The sequence below is a fragment of the Haplochromis burtoni genome, unplaced genomic scaffold, assembly GCF_018398535.1.
Source record: "Haplochromis burtoni strain Fernald_Lab_line unplaced genomic scaffold, NCSU_Asbu1 Contig_2, whole genome shotgun sequence".
NCBI classification, from domain to species: domain Eukaryota; kingdom Metazoa; phylum Chordata; class Actinopteri; order Cichliformes; family Cichlidae; genus Haplochromis; species Haplochromis burtoni.
The window spans coordinates 4,816,800-4,840,200 of NW_024582363.1; positions in this window are offsets into that span (position 1 = coordinate 4,816,800).

Below are 23,401 nucleotides of genomic sequence, written 5' to 3' on the forward strand. Positions count from 1 at the left end.
GCGTGCATAAGAGCGTTCACTCTCCCAAATGTCTACATGAAGGCGTGTGTGTACGAATGTGATAGTGTGTGAGCCTGTAGGCAGCCTGCCAGTTGTTTGTTCTTGAAGATGTGCATATGGAGAAACAGAGACTAGCAGCAGGGCCCCTCTGCTACTGCTCTGATGAAAGGCAGCATTGATAGAATGACCCGGAACACAACCGCCGTTTCTCATAATTACAGCTGTTCAATCGCTTTTAATTACTCTTAAAGTGTGTAGAGCACCACATTCCCCTGTAATGCTGCAGGCCATCTAGAGAGTGAGAGAAAGATCCGGCACTTCTGACAAAATCCACATTCAAAAAAGCTAAAAAGGGTGGAAAAGGGGGCCGACGTCAAAGCAGTGTAGCAGCCCTCCTCGTTTGATTTCTTTCTCTATCTAGTTCATGATGAAGTAGAGATGCTGTTTACTATTAAAAATGCAGAATGCACTCCTTTTTTTACTTCTGAAGTTTTTTCCAAGATGTTAATGGTTGCCAAACGCTGTTCTTCTTGCTTCTTCTTTTGCTGCGCCTTTGTTGTTTGTTGTTGTCAGAGAGATCTGTTTGTAGATTGGCAGTAGCTTTGACTTGTTTGAATCACTCTGTGCTCCCTGCGCCACAGCTTGTCTGTCTGAAGCAATAGGAATGGCAGTAAATAAAAAAAACAGTGTTTTATCCAATGATCTCCATTCTTCTCATTTTTTCTAAATTGCAAATGGACAACAAATATGGTGCACATGTTTCTTCATTCGTGTGTGTGAGGTTCAAATGTTGATCGACTGTAGTTTTACTAATATTTTTGACCTTTAAACCAATCCAATCCATGCAGGCATGTGTTTCAATGCCTTCCCACTGGGTTGAAGGTGAGTTACTGAGCTTTGAAGCAGCCACTTTCTAAATACTCAGGATTCCACAAGACAAATAAGGCAGCAATGAGAGAGATCCATAGTGTAATGGTGAAGCTCACTGACAGGAGCATGCACGTTATATGCACAGTTGTCCTACCAGTATTTCCTGATAAGTAAGAAGTTAAAAAATCATATTGAAGATGCTTAGAGTGTGGAAAAAAGTCCCATTTAGTTTCAGCACAGCACTGTATCCAGAACCTTAAATATAATAAAAACATTTGAATAACAAGATAATAAGCCCAATAATTCTCTACAGACAAAAAAAGGAAGCATTTGTGTCGGGTATTTTTATCTGTTTTCCTCTGACTCAGACCTCAAAGGAAACGGTTTGAGTAGCAGTGCAAACATCTTCTACAACAGATTGATTGATGGATTAACTTGATTGATTGAGTGATGTCATTCCCTGCAACGAAGTGATGGCTAATATTCTGTATTCCACTCTGAAACCTCAACTCCACACCTTTTACAAGCCGCCATCCCAAAGGTTGCTTATGTTAACTACTTCCTGTAGTGGCTGAGTGACTGAGTGATGGATGAGTGTGGAGCGTTCTCCCCTCAGGGGTCGACTGAAAAAGGTCACCACTTGAAGAGACAATTACACAGCACTGGTAAGAGCCACAGGTATGCATTGTTCTGACCGGGGTCAGCCGCCAGCCAAGCAGCCAAGCCACCGTCAATTAGGCCAACAATAGGCGCAGGGAAAGATAAAATAACCAGGTGTGTGGTTGGGAAAGGTATCAGTTTGGGGTCATATCTCAGTCAAATGTTTCAGTGTGTGGCTTGAACGGCTGGGACTGATTGTGGTGTAGTTGAATGATATAAGGGAATGGGTTTGAATTCAAATTTAAAGATGTCTCTATATCCAATTATATAGACACACACATATATTTTTATATGTGTATAAGTGAGAAATTATTCTACCAATGTCTGCGAAGGACTGTTTCTATGAAGAACTAAGGAAATCTGACCTTAACCATGATCTGTTTAGATTACCCTCCGAACAAGTCACAGTCTGTTTGGATGAGGCTTTGTGCATTATCAGTACATGTGCAATGCATGCTAAAAATGTATGTTCAAGAATGAATACATGCATAAAAATGACTGAACGTGAGCCTGTACAAAGAAATAGATGTGTGTAATGTATCTGACCCAGTGTGTTTGTGTGTGTGTCCAAGGTTCCAGGGTGCTGGTTGTGGTTGGAAGCCCTGGGGCCAGAGAAGCAGTAGTAATTGTAGAAGCAGGCTGAAGAGCTGAAGATAGTATCGCAGCTCTGGGGCGGCTGTCAGCAGTGGGAAGGGCCATGCTCATTTGTCACCAACACAGACAAACACCACTCAACACCGACAAAACACTGACTTGATTGACTACATGTGAAGCAACACAAGCCCTAATGTTTTGCAACTGTTAATTGCACTAAAGGTCATAAAAAAGGCAGGCTGGAGAAGATTCACATCAGCATAAATACAAGGCAGCACATGAAAAGACTGTCACTGTAAATTATGACTTTGACTTTATCACCCTCCATTATTTTCCTGATTATATCCATCTTATTTAGATTTATCAATGGAATTTATATGTTACATGTTATAAAATGTTACTCAATAAGGTCAAGATAAAATACTAGTGTAAAGTCCCTACTGATGTTCAATTTATATAGCTGGGTCTGTGAAAGTACTAAAGTGTAAATGTATGAATTTTTAAAGTCTCCTTTCCAGACCAAACCCAGGCAAAGTGGAGCTGCTAAAATCCGAAGCATCTGATCCTGCAAAGCACCTGTCCTCTCTTTTAGAAGTCTCATCACCACTGACGTCTTCCCAGGCCACAGTTCACTTAGTGTTAGAATGAGAGTGAAGTGATGGGTATGCCATGATGCTGATGTTGATGTAGTCGAGGGCCTGGCAGCTGAGCAGCTCTGATGAACAGAGGGTATGTCATGATGAATGTGTGTGTATTTATCTGTGTGTAGATGAAAAGTGCAGAGGCAGTCTTGAGGGAGAGAGAGAGGCCTCGCAGATCAAACAGCAGTCTGATCTAATGTAGAGCATGTTTGTGGGTCGTTGCTGTGGCCCTGGCTCTAGTGACCAGCAGCCCCCCAAATCATCTGTCCTGCAGGACCACAATCTCTTTAGTTCTTCCACTCTCATTTTCAATCTGAAGTGGATGACCCATTTTTTCCTTTCATGCCTCATCTTTACCCAAGTCTTCCTGTACACCTCTGGTTACGTTTTTCACTCACTGTTCAAAGTTATAGTATCACTCAAGAAGCAAGAAGATCAAAAGTATTTATAGACTAAAGTGCCTGTTCCGCTATGCGATGCGTTTATTTGAAATCACCTGGATTCTTTTAGGGCACCAGTCCAGAGCTGTTTTGGTTGTCAGTGCTCAGCTTTATCTCCTGAATGGTAGTATCATTTCAGCTTCACCTTTAGCTAACTTAAGTTCTTGTTAGTGGTTATTGCGGACAGAACCTAGTGACAAATATTATGTTTGGTATAAACGAAAATATTGCACGTAGCATCATTGCAGACACATCATCCCCCTCCTCACTGTCTCACCGTAGCACGCACTGAGGCCTGTTTCTCCAGAGTGGTACCAAAGCGTCTCCACTCATACCTGTCTCCCTCTCTTGTCGTTGTGAGCCCTGTTAGCACCATGCCATTCATATCAGTGGGATTAAATAGATCGTTTTCCAGCGTTAGCAGCTTCTCCGCCAAGTGGTCTTGATGTCAGGCCAAGTATAATTGAGTCATCTGCATCTCATCTAAAATGGATGAAAGGACTTCTTGATATCGCACTCCCTCTCCCACTCATACACACACATGCAAACACACACACGAACACATACGCATTTTTTTTTCTTTCTTTTTTTTCTGGGGTTTAGAGCAAGCAGCAAGCAGCTCCTGTGCACCATCATTTTATAACTATTAATTTTCACAACGTCCTTTGAGTCACTGTACTCTGTATTACAAAGAACCTTGTAATACACAGCTTTGGCCCGAACTACTAATATAGATTGTTTGAAGCTGTTTGCGCAAATGACCAGTGATAGTGTTTTTCTAGAGAGGGTAGTTTCATTTACATGAAAACACAAGATGAAAAGAACCACAGCTGGCAATAAATACCTTACAAGAGATGCATTATACTTCGAGGCAGTTGAGGACAAACATGTCATATTGACAATTTTTAAGTTAATTCAGTCTATTTTCAAATACTGCCATGTATTGCAGCTTTTGTCATATTTAAGATATAGACCATAACAAAACAACAAGCAAATGTCAGACAAATATGTAGATTTTAAAAAAAGATGAAAGAAAAATCTTGATGATGATGATGTAGAAGAGAATAGTCAAAGTCAATAATAGCAGGCAGAAATATTTGGGTTAAAAAAAAATAGAAGTAGGAGCACACTGGCCTTCAAACTTAATTTTTCTATTTCAATTCTGTCATTCTGATTAATGTTTCTCGAGGAGGCAGACAAGACAAAACTGCAAATATTAGGTCATTAGATGTACAAGAGGTGAGAGATTGGAATAAGGAGGGACGAGGAATAGTTAAAAAGGGTAGTAAAGGAAGCAGGAAGGTGTGATGTATTTGACAGGAGAGATGCTCACCTTATCTGTTCCAACCTTGAGAATGAATTGCTGGCCAGCTTCTTTAAACACACACTCAAACACTCGGTGGCACACACACATACACACATATCCCCAACGCCAACATTGCTGCCCCTTGATTGACAGCCCTTCAAATGAGTGTCTGAGTAGCACTATGCTCTGGCCTTCCAAGTAAGTGGGCCGTCAAATTACATCCAGGGGACTGGCTGGCCCCCTCTCCCGTGGCAGAGGAGATCTATTTATTTGTGTGTTTATTTGCTTGGTTTAAATATTTGGTGGGGGAAAAATATTGAATTTTTGTCCCCCGGTCAAAGTCCCCTCATATTTAGTTAATAAAGAGCAGAGGAGGTTGTTTGCCCAGAAAAGTGCAGGATGGGGGACTTTATTTAAGGCAGTCCTCAGAGAGAGCTGGTGACCTTCTTCTCTTGGAGGAGAGGGCTGTGTACACTGTGCTGAGATTCACTCTCTCTGCCTCCACCAGCCATTCTCCAGTCTAGCTGTGTACTCAGACATGTTTTCTTCCCTTACTTTTACCTGCTCTCTGTCAATTTCCATCCATTCCTTCCCTTCTCGCAGGATCTTTGTCTTCTATTTCTCACACATCCTTACCTCACTTTTCCCTCTGCCTGCCTGTCTTTCTGTGGAGTCTTGCTCTATTCGAGTGGAGTCTCTCTCTGGATTCCCCAGGCTGCATCCAGGTTAAACTCTTAATTGCCTCGGCAGTAGGTGGTTTAAGGCGCTGGCTCACTACAGCTCAGCCAGTCCCTGTGCAGGGGGCTGCGGGGTGACTGGGGAGGGGTGAGTTGTTCTGTGTTCAATTGTGGTTGGTGTGTGCTGGCAGACAGTGCAGGTAGATGATAAAGACTTATTAATATAGATGATGGAGAGATGATGGAGATGACCTCTGACAGGAGTTCTACAGAGAGCTTTAGCTTCATGTCAGACATAAGACTGACTATCTATCTATCTATCTATCTATCTATCTATCTATCTATCTATCTATCTATCTATCCATCTATCCATCCATCCATCCATCCATCCATCCATGCTCATCTTGCTAGGTGCTAATGCTTTTTTGTCATTAAAATAAAGTCTGCAACATACATGCTCAGCTCAATGCTGCATATCCACTTATACATATGTTGACAGCAGTCAGTTCACAAATAAAGATGACTTTTTGCTATTACAAACACAGGACTCGGTATACTGTTCTGTCTGAGGGCTTCGTAGAGTGAGAAAGCCTCTGAAGTCAGGCCTGGCTCATTTCATAAGGCTATATTAGCGAGTTAATGCCCCCTATCTCAGGGCTCCACCCCTGCCATTGATTCCTGTTTAAAAGGCTATGGGTAGTCAATACCACCTCCTCATCACCATCTGTCTCTATTTACTAATAAATAAAGTGGAGAGCATTGAGTGTTTTGGCCAGGCCTGTAAAAGCATGCATGCTAATGAGCGCTGGGCCTCTGCGACCAAAAGAGGAGGGAGAAGGTGGGGATACTCTGCCTCTCCGCTAACTCTGTCTTCCTGTCTTTGTCTTGATGGCTTTCACAAGGCACAGCACTCCAATCATGGTAATTGCCCGCCGGTCCAGTTGTTGTTTAACATCGCTCATCAGACGAAATGCTGTTTCACTTCAGCTGCATAGATTTTTCTCCTAGGCTTGCTTGTATGTTCATTCGTGGCTCCCCCCCAAGTAGTGTGTAGGTCAGCTCTTAAGGTCGTGTCTAGTCATTTGTCAGATGTGGCCAATGAGCACTGCCACACCACACTCTGTCAAACTGATCAATTGCAAATGATACAGATTGGCTAGTTTGGTTGGCCCCCTGTGACTGATTTATACTAAAAGGCGCTCAGTCTTTTCTATCCATCTTCTCCTTCTTAGTCCTCTACTTTTTGTAATGTCTACATAGGGAAATGTAATGTTTTGTTAATAAAGAAATGTGAAGGAGGGAAACAATCAATATTTGGAATGAAAGAAATTCCTCATGCTAAGACAGGGCTAGCTCAATATACTTCAGTGACTCACACTGCCACATAAAAAAAACAACATTTTAACAGCAATTTTAATAATTATAATATATTAATATACTACTATTGCTCCTACCACTGTTGCTGCTTCTGATACTGCTACTGCTACCACTGTTTACGTTATTAATATTTTTAGAAGAAGAAAAACAAGTCATACAAGCATACACATTTACACAAACACAAACAGCTTTACAATCCATTTGGTTTGACACAGATTTCCTGAGTGAAGGAGCGGTGCTGATGTGTGGAGGCTCTCATAGCTCAGCATAACACAGTACTGCTGTGTCAACTGTGACCCCAGTGACCCTGCAGGAGCCAGAGAATGGGTTGCAGTGTCACTCCGCGACACAGGTGAAATGAGGGGTCAAATGTCAGCTGTCCAGTGTGTCAAGCTTGCTGATCAGGAAGTGTAGCCTCTCGCTTCAGGGAGTACACAGGGAGTGTCATGTTTTGGACACATACTCGCACTCTGACATAAATCTTCCATGCTTACATGCCATGAAACTCACTGTTAAATGAATGTGCAGAAGAAAAATGGTAGGAAATGCCAGAATCTTTGTTTCCTAGCTGCACAAAGTAACCGTACGAAAGCTGATTAGTAGCACTCGGTTAAAAGTTTGAATGAATGTCATTAATGCAAATTAAAAATGTACCAATGCGACCCTGTAAAATGCTTCAAATTAAACAAATTAACTTTATTTAAAGGTTGCTTTCATAAACAACTGGCTAAAGTAATCTTGCGCAATCTACTAGTGTTACTGATTTGATAAAAGTGTTGTATATTTGGAGTAAATTATCATAACATAGAAAATATTGCGCATTTTTATGAAGCAAAACTTTTGCTTTCTTCCCCTCCAATCAGTTTCATCTAATTGTAGTTCTCACTTCAAAAATCTTTCATTGGAACTTAAAAGCACTTATACTTAAAGTATTCCAATACTTTTCCTCTCACCTGCGGGGCTATCAAACAGAGTCAAAGAGTGCAAAGGTTCATGTTTGTTTGTCCCAACCTTTGCTCTCTATCTGCAGCTCCCTCCCGTTGTAGACACATCCAAATGGGCCCCCTACCTCCGCAGCACTGAGGCAGTTCTTCCTTCCATCCTTAACCCAAAGTCTTGGGTTAGAGAGCTCACTGTTGTTCTGAGCCACCCCAGCATCCTGGTATTGCTATGAAGGGAAAACAGCAACGCCACAGTAGAGTTTCCTCCCCTTGTCTCATCTGAAGCAGGCTCTGTTGGCTGTCCGGATCAAACTGGCCCACAGTGTGGTGCCGAATCCTCTCTGCAAACAAGAGGAGGCCCCTGCATTAAAGACTCGCCACGGGAGCACCCATCCTAGAAGTTTTACTTTTCAAACGCCTCAGAGAGGGTAAAATTACAAGGAGAGTTTGTGTGTTCAAATGTGTGTTCACGTATGGTTCAGGCTCTGTTATTTCCTTTACAAAATATATTTATATTTAGATTTTTTGTATTAGATATCTGACAAATTTTATACTCTTTATCTGCTGAAGACACAATAAATATAATTTATTCTGCAAAACTGTTTTGATTTGACTTTTTTGTCACGTGTCATTTAAAAGAAAAAGGAATGTCACCCTTGCATTTTATTTTGGATTTGCCGTCTTAACTTTGATATTACACAATAATGCAACAATATTCATCTTTAAGTGTGGAAGTCTCAGGTGATCCTCGCTCACTGATGTTCACCCCTGCTTTTGACAAAAAACAAGACAGACACTTTTCACTCTTCCATTTCTTTCTTCTTGCTCTTTACCCCTCTCCGCTCTTTACCTTCTCCAACCACTAACTCTGTCCAGGGAGTCATTATTGCTTTGGTAAATATTTCATAGGCCCCAATACCTTTGCACACATCAGCCACCTGCCTGCCGCTTTTCTACTCACACACAAACTATGGATAGACAGGCCAAAATGAAAGGCAAGGCAAGTTTATTTATATAGCACAATTCAACAGCAAGGTGATTCAAAGTGCTTTACAGATACATTAAAAAACAAAAACAAATAAAAAGCAAAAGAAAGTGAAGTGAACGCAGATGAGGCAGAGCTAGAATGAGAGAAAAGGAGGATTGTGCTCTTTTTTTTCCTGGCTTGTGTGCATTTACATTTTGAGTGAGCTGAGATATCTGCTCTGTATCCTGGCTTCATAACAGACTGAGTCCTGTCAGAAGATAGAAAGATTCCCTGGATGTTGTCAAATCTATGCCCAACAACGTTTTGTTTTCTGAGGTCCTATTTTTTGCCCTAAGCATTATTTTTCACTTGGCACGCCAAAAAGTTTATTTTTTATTTTTTATCTGAGATGCTTGTGCTAGAAAAGGAGGGAGAGAAAAGGCAAGAAACAAAAGAATGAGCTGGTGCACACCCAAGAAAAGACAGAGAGAGAGAGAGAATACTAAGCTTCTCCTTCTGCTGACCTTGAGGAGGCCTGTAAGCTGCACTCATACTCCCTCCCATCTCTCCCTCCTCCTCTCACTTTTCCAGCCCCACCTGTTTACCTTGACTGGGTTAGATAGGGGTCTTGCATCACCTGCAGTGTCCTCTCTTTTCTTTTCTTCTCTTGCCTGTCCTGTGTTGTTCTCCTCACTTTTATGTAAAAAAAAGGCTCAAAAGAAGTAGAGATTCAGATATGAAATATTCAGCTTGGATATAAGCACTTTAAGTTGTTTCAGAGTGGATACCTTGTTGCCACAGAGCTTTGACTTCATAAATAAATGGTCAACAGTGGCTTCTAAGACTGCCCTGTCTCCTGTATATATATGGCTGACTTGTTCGTGCGCCCGGGGCTAAGCCCTGCCAGCGAGTTCCAGACCTTAAATATGGATAAGCTATGAAACGCCTCTGGACACACACCTATGTAGTCAGTATACTACTGAATAAAGTTCAGCAGTACACGTGGCAAGAGAACTGGAACAGAAAATGCAGAATCTTCGTTTCATCCTGGGAAAAGCAAGGCTGCTAGTTGTATGGTGGCTGTGCGGAGAATTAAAACTTTCGGTGTGCTTTACATTCAGATTGTATATTTATATACAGTGGGGCAAAAAAGTATTTAGTCAGCCACCGATTGTGCAAGTTCCCCCACCTAAAATGATGACAGAGGTCAGTAATTTGCACCAGAGGTACACTTCAACTGTGAGAGACAGAATGTGAAAAAAAAAATCCATGAATCCACATGGTAGGATTTGTAAAGAATTTATTCGTAAATCAGGGTGGAAAATAAGTATTTGGTCAATAACAAAAATACAACTCAATACTTTGTAACATAACCTTTGTTGGCAATAACACAGGTCAAACGTTTACTATAGGTCTTTACCAGGTTTGCACACACAGTAGCTGGTATTTTGGCCCATTCCTCCATGCAGATCTTCTCGAGAGCAGTGATGTTTTGGGGCTGTCGCCGAGCAACACGGACTTTCAACTCCCGCCACAGATTTTCTATGGGGTTGAGGTCTGGAGACTGGCTAGGCCACTCCAGGACTTTCAAATGCTTCTTACGGAGCCACTCCTTTGTTGCCCGGGCGGTGTGTTTTGGATCATTGTCATGTTGGAAGACCCAGCCTCATTTCATCTTCAAAGTTCTCACTGATGGAAGGAGGTTTTGGCTCAAAATCTCACGATACATGGCCCCATTCATTCTGTCCTTAACACGGATCAGTCGTCCTGTCCCCTTGGCAGAAAAACAGCCCCATAGCATGATGTTTCCACCCCCATGCTTCACAGTAGGTATGGTGTTCTTGGGATGCAACTCAGTATTCTTCTTCCTCCAAACACGACGAGTTGAGTTTATACCAAAAAGTTCTACTTTGGTTTCATCTGACCACATGACATTCTCCCAATCCTCTGCTGTATCATCCATGTGCTCTCTGGCAAACTTCAGACGGGCCTGGACATGCACTGGCTTCAGCAGCGGAACACGTCTGGCACTGCGGGATTTGATTCCCTGCCGTTGTAGTGTGTTACTGATGGTGACCTTTGTTACTTTGGTCCCAGCTCTCTGCAGGTCATTCACCAGGTCCCCCCGTGTGGTTCTGGGATCTTTGCTCACCGTTCTCATGATCATTTTGACCCCACGGGATGAGATCTTGCGTGGAGCCCCAGATCGAGGGAGATTATCAGTGGTCTTGTATGTCTTCCATTTTCTGATGATTGCTCCCACAGTTGATTTTTTCACACCAAGCTGCTTGCCTATTGTAGATTCACTCTTCCCAGTCTGGTGCAGGTCTACAATACTTTTCCTGGTGTCCTTCGAAAGCTCTTTGGTCTTGGCCATGGCGGAGTTTGGAGTCTGACTGTTTGAGGCTGTGGACAGGTGTCTTTTATACAGATGATGAGTTCAAACAGGTGCCATTCATACAGGTAACGAGTGGGGGACAGAAAAGCTTCTTACAGAAGACGTTACAGGTCTGTGAGAGCCAGAGATTTTCCTTGTTTGAGGTGACCAAATACTTATTTTCCACCCTGATTTACGAATATATTCTTTACAAATCCTACCATGTGGATTCATGGATTTTTTTTTCACATTCTGTCTCTCACAGTTGAAGTGTACCTCTGGTGCAAATTACTGACCTCTGTCATCATTTTAATTGGGGGAACTTGCACAATCAGTGGCTGACTAAATACTTTTTTGCCCCACTGCATAGTTCCAACAGGAAGATTTAACGTCCATTCTAATTTCTGCACAGATGGTTGTTGATGGATACGCTGACTCATCAAGTGAATAGATCAAGAAAATTCTGGCCTTCCTTTGTCACTCCAATTTTGTTAAGTGACCGTGCTTTCTGCAAAAGCTCCAAAGCTGATCTTGTTTCTGTTAAGGAAAAAAAGCTTGACGCTTGGTTCTCTTTGAGCTTTCCTATGTAAAAGCTTGTTCTCACATTTGCCTTGCAGTGTTGGATGCGTCTACCAGGAAATGAAATGAGTCCGTAACAAATATTTTGGCTTCTGTTTAACTCTTTGGCAAACAGCAGCTTGCCAACTGCAGCAGTGTTTTTGCTTTCCCAGAAGCCCCCTGGGATGGTGACTCCCAGAGCTTCCGGATAAAGGGTGAACAGTTTGTCTTTCTGATTTAACAAAAGGAAAAGAAAAGAAAAGAAAAAGTATTAAAAAAATGTTTTACAGAGTAGCATAGGTATTAGGATAAGAGGGGCTGAAATAAAGATTTTTCCTTTGTAGATATATATAAGTCCATTCGTATTTCATTTGTGTGACTTGAGATATGGTCTCTGTCTAGCCAGACCATTTAGTCTTGCACCCTAATCTGCAGGTGAAAAGGGGTCTTTTAGCACGATAAAGACGCCCTTGAAGACAAATTTGGCCTCTGGTGAAGCAAGTTGAGCTCAGGTCATGAACAATTTGTGCCTCATTGATTTTGTGTGTGCCTAAGTGTGTGCGTGTGCACATGTCTGAGAGAATATGCAGTGTGCTAACACCCATGAGCCTTGTAACCATAAATCAGCAATAGGAAGTAGTGTGACACAGGCTGCAGGGCCTTGCTGATATGGACTGGAGCTATAATGGACCCCGTTTCAGGTGGAGGAAGACATCAGCTGCACTGATCTTTACTTCCCTGCAGAGCTCTGGAGATTATTACTGTACAAGTAGAAACACTATTCAGGTCACTCAGATGGCAAAAACTTTTCCGTTGGCATTTTCCCCGTACACACACGTCTCTGTACAGTATGCTTGGGCTTGACAGTACTGTACCACTGCATGAATGATGAACTGTATTCATGGTTTGTTCAATGTGTGCAAACAGACAACGGTGCTTGTTATTCTGTCTGTTTGTTGCAGATAGAGCCAGGCTCTTGTTAGCTGTCAGGCCAAGCATCCACAAAGCTGTTCTCTCACTTATTGATGGGGATCCACTAAATTACAGGCTTGAAAAAGGGAGGCAGCATGAAAAAAAAAAGTTTCCTACAAGCCCCTTATATTTCAGCATTGTGTGTTTGTAAACAAAGAAAAAAGAGAATGAATGTCAAGAAGATCCCAAATGCATTTTTCTTTATTTCACTTTCTTTTTTCTTCTGGCTGTCATTCTTTGGTCAGGCCCTGTCTGGTCTTGCTATTATCCCGAGGCGTTATCACTGTGTAGCTGCCTCTTCAGATCAGGCTTGTGATAAGGGCTAAATAAATGGAATGCTTGGCTAGTGGACATAGGTCAAGCCTTGTTTCGCCCCCTTTTTTTCATGTGTTGTTGTGTTTGTCTGCAGGGGAAGTTGAGGGTGCAGCACGAACGGGCTCTGCAGTCTAATGAACTTATTGATTTCAATTTCAGGGCTGTTCTCTCCCTGCCTGATGTTTTCAAGCTTTCATCCTTTGCTGGACATAAATTAGTAACTCTGTCTCTTGTTTTTTTTTCCGTTTGCTTAGGCTCAGAGGCAGGTTGCTATCTTAGAAATGCTGTTTTTAAACGTGTTAAAAGCTTCTGTGGTTAGATGGATGCTTTCTCTGTGTGGGTGTTTTCTGTGTGGCTTAGCATACACCTGTTTCTGACAGCGATGGAGCTAAGGAAATGACATAGCTGTGTGCGTGAGTGTCGGTTATTGGGGGTTATTAAAGACGTTGAGTGACTTCTTCCCAGGGGGATCAGGGAGCAGCTGACTACGTCTCTGTGTACGGCATCTACTTGTGTACGTATGTGTGTCCATGTATACATATGAATCTACTAATCCATATCATGTATCACATGCACAACATGTTTTCCTATGAATTTGTGCACACCTCCAAAGACAGAAGTCCATGCCAACATAAGTGAGCGCAGCACATTCCCAAAAAGAAGCCCCGCTCATGGAAAATGAGAGGCCACCGGTGCTGAGACAGGAAGCCTTCTCGACCCAGCAGTAACAAGCACTGTGGGATCCTCCACTCTGGACTCAGTACATCCGATATCCCCCATGATGTCCAAAGGCTAAACAGTTAAAAGGTCCGGTTGCTATATGTAGATGCTCAACACCCTCCACCCCCCACCCCCTGTTCTGAATCTGATACTCTGGGAATCACAATAACAAGGCTGTGAGCTCTGGTCAGTTTTCCAGCGCTACCAATTGGCCTTCTAATAACAGGCGCTAGCTGTGGAGACCCAGAGTGAGACAGATAGAGAGCGTGTGAAAGCGAATTGATGCTGAGTAGCACAGGTTTTAATAGGGCTGTCAGAGTCATATTGTTTATGTCGTGTTCCAGATTAATCCATTCTTCCTTTATGAGCCACTGCAGCCACCATAAATTGCAAGCATGAAGCCGGTCCACTGTTGAGTTACGCCTCGGGGATCAGTGCCACACATGGGTGGAAAATAAATCATTTCCCCTGGATTTAACGCCGGGCAATACCTGGGTCCTTTGTAAATAAAACCATAGATGTTTTTACACCCCCCTGTTTTCTCTCTCCTGCCTCCAGGGCTCTTATTGAATCTCAAAAGGAGAGGGAGGGTGAGACAGAGAGAGAAACATGAGAGAATAAGAGAGAGCAGAGTTGAAGGGGAACCGGGGGAGAAAAAAGGAGGCAAGAGAGAGGGAGTAAAGCAGAGGGGAAAGTCAGGAAAGAGATTCCAAGTGGGGAAGGATGAAGAGACACAAATCCAGATAGCTCCACAAAACAGACAAGCAGAGAGAGAGAGGATGTAGCTCTTGGCTGGGGGTGATATATGTGTATAGCGCTGATTCCCCGGGTTCTTGGGGTGTGCAGGTTGAGATCTGTCAGACTGTCTAAACACAAGGCCGACTGTAATGCACTGCTCTGGAGCAACGGGCACAGAGCAGACAGCCAGCTTCACCAGCACAACCAGCAGGGTGACCCAGCTCAGTTCCAGCACTGGACATGGGTGTAGCCCATGCTGCCTGTCTTCTTATAGCCTTCTGATATCCTCATACCCGCCAGCCCAGGAGAACAGTGCCAAAACCTGGAGAGACAGGAAGAAGATAAAGACAGACAGAAAGAAAGACGGAGCAACTTGTTCACCCTGGCCTGTGCAGTCTGCCAGTCGGAGGCAGCCAATGAGAATGGGGAATGTGTGCACTGCTCTGTCAGGGCTTCATGAGTTATACATGATGCGCTATGTGAAAATGCTTCCTGTGTACTGTGTGCATCTCTCTTTATCTTTTCTTTTTGCTTTTTTCTTCTTTAACTCCCTTCTTTCCTCATTCACACCATCTTTCTCTACTGTGCTTTCAAGACCTCAAAGTTTGCTTTTCTTTTCAGTGACAAAGTATTCCCTGGTTGTTAAATGTTAATCAATGGCAGGCAGCAGGCTGACATGAGAGGTTCCAGCTTTTGGTGGGGATACTTTGGGACAGCTTGATATCACCTGGGGTAATCCTAAGATCCTCTAGATGTACATGGACCACAGTATGATCAGACCTTCACTGGATCTTAATATGATATTGTCTTTGTTTCCTTTGATAGCATCAGAATCAGATAATTGCATAAATACAGCCATGGAACAGACCCTATACTAATTCATTCTTAACACAAGCATTTAACCTATCCATTATTCATATCTCCAACAACGCCAGAGGGCAAAAATCAGTGCTCCCATGTATATGCCCAGCTAGAGAAAGGTTGATGCATTATTCAGGGTGTGCCAGGCTAAAGACTGTTCTTCCTGTTCTCAACTGCTGGAAGCAACAATCTTCCTACTAGGACACTGTTCTCTGTCTGTAACTCTGTCCTCTCCTTTGCCTATCTCCATCTTGGTAATATTTTATCCTTGGTGTTTATCATCCACATTCCCTGTGGAATTGCTTTCTTCATTGCGCTGCCCTACACAGAACATGGAGTATATGTTCCTTGGGCCTGTTGTCTTCTCGCTCTCTGTTCTGACTTTTAAAACAAATTAAAATCTCAGCAGAGAAAGAAGATGAAGAGCCAGGACCAGCCCGGGGGTCCCAGTGAGCTGCTGCACATTGTCCTGGAAAATAGGACTTGGACTAATAAGTTATGAAGACTCTAGAGTGCTTGTTTCGGCTAGAGCAAAACTGCTTTTCCAGGAAAATAAGTTATACCTAGTTCTTCTTGGTGTGCTTTTGAATGCAGCTAGGTACATCTAACAAAGAAATACAAGAAAAAAGAAACAGTCCATACTTGCTTTCAACTCAGATCCACAGTAGTCAAGATCAAATGCTAACTTCTGACTTAAAATGAAAGAGTTTAGGTCACTTTGCACAAACTATGAGATTTTGATTCTCTGTAAAATGAGCATGCTGACTTTTTTCAGAAACCCAAAGAGACAAAGTATAAATCAAAATAAAGCAGTTACTTTGTGGGTAAAGGGACAAGGTTGGTCTCATTTCTTATTTAAAATCTGCTCTATAATTTCATCTTTGTAAAACTTAAGTTGCTGCAGGTGTTAGGCAGGAGGAATGATAGCCTTAGGGCTTGGAGCTACCGTGAGGCCCCGCTGAGATTTTCCATCATCCCTACAGTCTGGCAGCAGCTTTTCAAACAGCGCCCCTTCTGAAGTTGCCCTTGGTTCTACATGTGTAGCAGTAATTATGAATGAGGGGGACTAAGATCTGTACAAAACCATCAAACATTTTACAGCTTGCTGCTATTGTAATAAAGATCAATAGACACAGTATCAGTCCTGGTTTTGAAGGAGAGGTGGTGCTGTACATTTTTCCTCACATACTTCCTCTCTTTCTTTCTTTCTGTCTCTCTCACTCCCCTCCCCTCCAATTTCTCTTTTCTTTCTCTCTCTTCTCTCTCTCCCCATGCAGAGTTAGTGTTGCACATCCGTTTTAATTGCCGTTTGTATGGTTCTGTGATGTGAGCTGCTAAAAGACACACGTCCTGTAAAAGAGCAGGAGATGGAGTTGAAAAGAGGAAGTTAAACATATTCAGTTCACTGCTGGCTGCTTGTATAACAAAGGCCACGGCCAAACTTTAAGCACAGCATCTCTCTCTCTCTCTCTCTCTCTCTCTCTCTCTCGTTCACCTGCCTATTCATCTATCCATCAATCCATTTGTGTATATGCCAGCATATATGTAACCCAATTGCAATACACGGATAACATAACATAATTAATAAAAGGAAATCATGTGAATATGGAGAGATTTGTTCCTATGCGTGTATATATTATATTGTAAATTTAAACCATACACTCTAAGCAAGAAAACCTCATACGCTTAAGAATATCATCACACTTTCAGCAAACCTGGAAGTCGTAGGACAGTAAAAGCAGATTCTATGAGTTGGCTAAGGTTATTTGACCAGAGACAGAAGACATGGAGAAGCTGCAGATCAAACAGTATTCTGTCTGACAGGAGGAGATAAAGAGACTGTCAGTCGTGCCTCAGATCAAAACAACCCCTCACCTCCCTGGCCCACAGCAGCTTCCTGACGTCCAGTGATGCAATTGTAAATCAAAAAGTGGGCAAACTAAGATGAACGTTAAAAGACAAACACAATACCAACACACACCAATATAAAAAATGCATAGTTACTCATTGGGTTTTGTTTGTCTGTGCTGTATATGCTTTTATATATGTATATGCTTTTATAGCATAAAATTGTTTTTGAAAAATAGCAGTGATGATAATCCAATTCAATTCAATTCATACAGCGCAAAATCACAACATCAGTCACCTCAAGGCGCTTTATATTGTAAGGTAGACCCTACAATCACATGGCCCCCTATGAGCAAGCACTTTGGTGACAGTGGGAAGGCAAAAATCCCTTTTAACAGGAAGAAACCTCCGGCAGAACCAGGCTGAGGGAGCGGCGGCCATCTGCTGCGACCAGTCTGGGCGAGAGAAGGAAAACAGGATAAAAGACATGCTGTATGCATGATGACGACGATGAGGATTATTATTTTCTGAATATTATTTATGCACGTGTGTCTAAATGTCTTTTTCATTCTCCATGCACATGAGTAAATGTTGGAAATCAGTGCAAGCTTTTGCTGGCGCTGCAAGGTCATCAAGTATATGTTTGGATCAGGGCTGTTTAAAATTCAGTGTTCTTTCTCAAAGGTAAAGTACATTACAAATAAAGCGGATGTTTATTTTAGGTCAGGGGAATGTGGACCAGGAGCTTCAAACCCAGGACTCTTAGAAGGCAGGAGACTTCCTTGATTACTTTGAGGCTGGTCCTATAGTGATTTGAACAGAGAATTTAAAGTTATATATTTCCATCATGAAGTACCAGAAAGGGAAATGTTTTTTGGAATGGTCTAAAAAATAGTACCAATCCATGAGATTGTATTAAAACATGGTTGTATTGTACTGGAACCCATTTCTTAAGGCAAAGTAATGAACATATTTTTGACACATTTGTGAGGAGTGATACTGGTTAGGGTTAGGCACAGTGATATCTAATCAAAGGTTTGCTCAGCTGGGCTAAAATCACATCATCTCCAAACACTATAGGTAATAGCTTCCCTGTAACTCCTGTGTTTACTTGTTTTCCTCTAGTGCCAGCTGATGGTCACTCTGAACTTGCATGACTGAGCATGGTCATGGTCCAGTACAACTTCTGTCAATTGCCAAAATGAAAGCGCATTGCGCCTTGTTGATCTCTAGAACACATTACAGAGGCTGCTCATGTATTGAGACTTTGTGTGATGCTTTTCAGCTGTGATCGGCTGTCGCACAGCACTAGTCTGACTGATGAGACTTTATCTATGATGCCTCTTTTAGTGTGGAGTTACATTTGCTGCCTTGTCAGTAAGTGATTAATGGATTTAAAAAGACATGATGGCTGGGATATCAAACTGTGTACTGTACAGAGAATATAGATTTTCTGCTGAGCCTGAATGTGTCTGTTTTTGTTGATAAAGACTAAAACATAATCTGCCTCTTATTATAAGGATATTTCACTTCCTTTGAAGGGAGCTAAGGATGATTGCTTTGCAGTTTCACTCATTCAAATAATCCTCTACAATTATTGTCCTTGATACTGCACAGCTTTGAGCCACCAATGCATGGAACAAAGGGAATAACAAAAGCAACATACACACAAATATCGAGTTTGTCAGTCAACAAAAACTACATACCATCTAGAATAAATGCACTTTCCAGAATTCTTTTTTAATTTAGCATGGGGAATAAGTTGGGAGCAGCTGTGGCAATCAATAAGGTATGGCATTAAACTGTAAACTTTAAAAGACCCATAATCTGGCAGCATTGTCTTTAATGGCAACATAAACTACTTTCGAGGATAATCATTTTATCTGATAAATTAGGATTTCAAACACTCTTATCAGCTGTGCACTTGCAGTTGTTTTTTAATCCTTCCATTCTGTCTCATTCTTTTTAATTGATTCTGCAGCACAGAGGCTTTCTTGCAGAGATAATGCACTTATGAGAACAGGTCATGATCCTTAAATGAAGGAATTTCGCTCCTGTGTATTTGCCACGGCGTATTTGCCATCCTTTGCAAGCATCTCCAAACTGCTGGAAAGTACAGATTGACTTTGTTTTTCTACACTTCCACAGCTACATTTCTCACTGTGTGTTTTCAGAGATGTCATGCATGCTCCCATGCGAATGGCCTCAGCGAAGAGCTAGTGGCAATGATGCTTATTTGGAAATGCTTCCATGTATATTCCACCTCAAGGCTTGAACCAAATCTTGTGAATTAGGATCAAAACAGTGTCTACTCCTTTCCCTGTGTCTTTACATAATTTTGTAATGTGAGCTCAGCCAAGCATTGAAAGTGGACCATTCCGATTATCCAGCAATGTTGCAACAGAAGACGTAAAAAAAATAAAATAAAAACAAGAAGGGTTCCAGTTTCTGGGCTGTGTTGCACTGTGATAACAGCTCATCCAATAAGACCTCCACTCACCTTTTCCTGAGCTTCACAAATACACCACCAGTTCAGCTCTAGGGCCCTCAGAGGAAAGCTGTTTATTCCACATGCTGCTTAAGTAGAGGTCTTGGGGTTGGGGTGGCTATGTAGCGCATGGTGAAGACAAACTATTTAGTCTGGTGGGGAAAACCATGGTAAACAGCATAGAATGGAAACAGCTGGTGATTTTTTTATGGCTTCTCTCTTTGAAAGAGTCCTGTTTGTACACCATCAGTTTAATCATGTAACAGATTTTTGGTTAACAACTTATGCACAACACAGGCTCTTTTCATTCTGGTCATGGAGGATATTACAATCAAGGCATTTTTTTCAGACTTCTGTCTGTACACACAGTTGTGTACAGTAACTACCATAATATATAGTGACAGAACAGCTGTTTGTGCTCGAGTTATACCTTGTGTAAACTCTGGATGCAGAAATACACAAAAATGGTTCCAGCTGGGTTGCAATCATGATCACATGACCAATATGTTTAGGATCAATAAATTTAGTTTTCAGTAGACATCGATGTATTGTTTACACATGTTTTATTAGTCATACTGGCCAGAAATGTTGCTTGTAAATTATTTTCCAGACAAGAACAAAGCTGACTTAGATAAAAGCCCTAAACAAAGTTAAGTTGTTGATGAATGATACCAAAGAATGATATTAATGTGCCTTGAGGTGGCTGCTGTTGTGATTTGGTGCTCTATAATAAAACTGAATCGAAATTTAATTGAAACACTATCTTGGTCCTTGTGTTTAGCGCATATATTAAAGAGCACAACAACCTGTAAAGTTAAATACATATTCAAAAGTTTTAAATAGAGTTTTAATAGCTGTAAACAATGAAATATTCAAAGAGAAATTTGTATCAAATTCAAAAAGCTGATACTTACAAAAAAAAAGTTTTGGTAATTCCCATACATGCAATGCATTTTTTGGAGTATTTGGACTATGCACATGCTTTCATGTGTCATTACAAAGTGGAAATTCCTCTGGAGTGGTATGGGGAATCTCTGTCAGCCATTAGGCCCTTGAATCCCACTTGGTATGGTGACATGAACTCTCTCCTATCCTTCCCACAGGCACCTGTCTAGAGGTCAGGGGTCATCCTGTTAGGGGTAATCCCCACAGTAACCTGACCAGGCCAGTGGGTAATGGCAACCGAACATGTAATAGTGGACCAGACTGCCCTCCTAATACTCCCACTAATCACATTTTAATTGAATTCCAGTGAACATGTAAAAACCTGGTTCAGTTTTGTTTTTTCATTTTCCTAACAGATGTCCCTGTGATCCCTGTAAAGTGATCTGTGGTGGTGACGTCTTCTGTTTGGTAACACATGAATTGGCTGATCTGGAACAGAGAAAACAGAACCATGTGCTTCTCCTTAGGATGGATCCCATTAGGACTGAGGAGTGGGTGTGTGATTCATGCAGAGCAGAGTTGTGAGAGTTATGATATGTGGAATTTCATTGGAATCCCACATATCTTTTGTCACTTATTATGATTCCAAAAGCCTCAAAGTATCATTATCAAATGAGTTTTTTCCTACTGGAAATATATGTTTTCAGCCTTACATTAAACTGGGTACAATCTCAACATGATCTTTCAGCATGTGCCCACAGCATTTTTTGATCGAGTTTAAACTGTTTGCAGCTACTGATTGATGCATGCACTTGTTTTTGTACATGTAGGAATTTGCCTTGCACTTTGAGTTTCCATTGTGGAGACAAGCAGACCATGAGGCAAACCATAAAGTCAATGTAAATTTTGGCATCACTATGAATTCCTTTAAACAATGCCAGTCATTTAGAGTCATTTAAATAAAACTAAAATCAAGACTTTTGCTGCCCCACTCTAGAAAATGCTTTTCTGACTTACAAATCTAATTACAGGATTCCAGTGATTAAAACTACTAGTGATATAAAGCCAAAGCCAGTCAACAAAAAGGAGTTCTTTGGAGCAATGTCTGCATGTTATCTATTGTTACAGGAGTTTTTGTGGATGTGCACATAAGTGGGCAAGGCCTGGTTTTACAGCCCCGCAGAGCTCTATGGTTGACTTTACCATAGAAGTCACCCATACAAACTTTCCAGCATATGTGCACTACTTGCATATGCGGCTCCTTGTCTGCTATATAGACTTTGGTCACAGCATTTCAAAATCAGGAGGGGAACTGATGGTGAGGTCTTGAGAAAATGTCAATAGACTATGTACACGTTAGCATATGCTTCTTCCGGTGCGGAAACTCCTGTGGGGAGCTTTGTTTCCGGTGTCCTATTCGCGCCCTGTTTACGGTCCAAAACAAGTTAAGCAAATGAATGAATCAAGCGGCGATTTACATTTCTATAGATGTCTTGGGCATTTACCCAATATATCTGTAAATGACGTTCATCGACTTGTCGATATTCCCCCCGCCTCAGAGCAAAAGAGAAAAGGGATTCAAATGTTATATTTCTCAGTATCTGTAATCAGAATCAGAAACTTTATTGTCATTGTCACGAGAACAACGAAATGAAGAATGGTCCCCGATCATTGCATCATCCCTAGCAATATCAAAATATAAATAAAACAATAAAATTCAATAAACAAATTCCCACACACATGCTTCAGGCCGTGCATAGATTAACACAAGAGTGGCGTGATGGACATTTTTTTGTAGTATTCAGATGTGTTATTGCAGTTGGATAACAGCTGTGTTTGAGTCTATTAGTCCTTGCTGCCCCTCGTTTATCACGGGTGTTATGTTCTAAAAATAACCAGCGATAGGTGAAATCAAGTAGCCAACTACTTATATTTTTTTATTTTTTGACGGTGCAAAACATTTCGTGGACATACAGCACTGCACTTCAGAGTCACACTGCTAGCGATCGATGCAGCGATTCTGTACTGTACAGGACAATATGACATAAAAAAAACCGTGCAAACTTGCACTAAAAATCTGCGAAACAGCGAGGTGAAAGGTGAACCGCGTTATAGCGAGGGACCACTGTAATTTTGAAGGTAAGTCACAACATACCTTTCGTAAATACTAATGTATAGAAACCCTTACCAGCAATCATTCATTTTTTGTGTGGCTTTTTTTTCGTGGTTTGTTAACATGCTGTGTAGGTGTGTACTTGACTAGCTGATATCGACATAACGGGGAAACATCTGGTTTGACTATTCTTCACCTGTAGTTTGAATGCTGAGCATTTTCCTGTTTAAATCATAATAACTGTCACTATACAGAGATGTGCTTCTGAATGTGGACGATGTGTCTTCTGATTCTGTAATGCAGTTCTGCTTGTGTTGAGTGATGTAAACAACTGATCGATCTACACTCTTTAAACGTCAAAACTGATCATTAGATTTTTTATGACACAACAGTGGTGAGTGTTCCCACCTTCTGCTCTTTGTAACTTAACGCGATCTTTCAGTTTTCGAGTTTTGGACATGATTTTGGAGTATATCTTCGCAGTAGCGATTGACCGCAAAGTAAAGTTACCGGAAATGTACAACCCCACATCTGGTCTCAAACCAGGAAGTTAGCATTTTCTCGTGCACAGGGTCTATTGAAGAAGATCCATCTTTCCATCATATTGTGGGCACAGGAAATTTATTTTAAATCATAGTGCCAATAGATAATCTGAATTTTCAGATCTAGCTATTATCAAAGCACCAAATGTAGAAGCAGGCAATGATTTCATTCTAACACAGCAATTTTGCCAAAGCTTTGAGGCATCTTTCTAACTTTTGTCTTCTTTGCACTTCTATGCAAGAAGCACCCTGGATAGCTGCAATGTGCTCTGTGAATTTGTCAGCCACGTGCATACAACCCCACTGCATTTTTCATATGTAATCAAAAATGATTACATATCATCAGTTTTGTGATAACCACTTCTTTTTTTTTTTCCAATTCACAAGTGAGAGCTATTCAAGTGTTCTATTTTGGTTTACAAAGCATACTGTAAAAGTGGACATTTTCAGGGATCAAAATGCTTTTTCTATTAGCTTCTACCCACATCACAAAACCAGCAGCCTCATGCTA